Source organism: Cibotium barometz, chromosome 31, assembly GCF_041138505.1.
Source record: "Cibotium barometz isolate CiBa-2024 chromosome 31, ASM4113850v1, whole genome shotgun sequence".
NCBI lineage: Eukaryota > Viridiplantae > Streptophyta > Polypodiopsida > Cyatheales > Cibotiaceae > Cibotium > Cibotium barometz.
Window position 1 is genome coordinate 35,965,427 of NC_141076.1, and position 1,180 is coordinate 35,966,606.

At 37.7% G+C, this 1,180-nt stretch overlaps 1 non-coding gene across 1 annotated transcript; it reads left to right on the forward strand.

Annotated features, from left to right (window-relative positions):
• The first annotated feature begins 246 nt into the window (after positions 1-246).
• On the forward strand, positions 247-334 carry TRNAY-GUA (transfer RNA tyrosine (anticodon GUA)). The gene is given in 2 exon segments: positions 247-283; positions 299-334. It is a non-coding gene; the product is annotated as a tRNA-Tyr (tRNA).
• Positions 335-1,180: the final 846 nt, after the last annotated feature.

The window sequence follows — 1,180 nt, forward strand, 5'->3', positions numbered from 1 at the left end:
ACCCTCAATCTAAAGATGTAAAAATTATCACTAGTCTAAAAATTTTTGAAGATTAAAAGGTTTTACCCTTGAAATTTTGAAGGTATTCAAACCTTCAACTCAAATTTCAAAATTTGAAGTTGGATTTACACTAAGCGCAGGTTTTTTCGAGCACAGAGATTCCGGATGACAGAACGGTCTGAGGCGCAAGTTTCAGGTACGCAGTCAAATCTTTATTTTAATTTAATCGAGCAGTTTTGACCACAGCCGACCTTAGCTCAGTTGGTAGAGCGGAGGACTGTAGTTGGCACAGCTTGAAATCCTTAGGTCGCTGGTTCGAATCCGGCAGGTCGGAAGTTCTCGAGTACTTTTTTCCTGTCGCACCAGAGATGTGCCCTCTCCACAAAAAGGCACTCTCCTTATACCGCCATCTTTCATTCGATATGTTGTATTATACATAAGGCATTCTTTTCCAAAGACATGCATCATTTTTCCCTTTGATTTGAGGTGTCAATTGCGCATTTTAACATTGGTAATTTTTTTGTATAAAATAGAGAGCATGTTTTTGGGATTTCATGTTTAATCTCTTACATTAGCCCTCATCTCTCCATCCAAATCTCTCTTGTACTAAGATTGGACACTAACCTTGAGTGATAATCCCTCAATGACTACTTCATTTGTGATTGAGAATTTTAAAGGGGATTCCTTTCACACATGGCAAGTTAAGATCAAATTTATGTTAATGAAGGATGGACTTTGGGGCATTGTAAATGGAAGAGAAAAGTGTCAGGAGGATGAAGGGGATGAAAAAAAAAATTGGTCAAGTCGGAATGAAAAAGGATTAGCCATCATTGCATTAGGATTGGGAGATGGATTTATTCATTATATTACATCACAAGATACATCTAAGGGTGCTTGGGATGAGCTAGAGAAATTGGTTGGAGCAAAGCAAAAGAATTAAAAAATAAGCTTAAAAATACAATTCTTTGGTTTGGACATTAAAGATAATGATGACTCGCTTTTAGCACACCTTAACAAAATGAAGAGTATAACATAACAATTGGCTGGCATTGGAGCACAAGTAGAAGAAGAGGATACCATAGCCATATTATTAAAAAACATGACACTTGAGGAGTGTGGCCCCTTGTTGGCTACCTTGAAGAACCTCCTAGATCCAACCATTGCAGAAGTGGAAGCAACA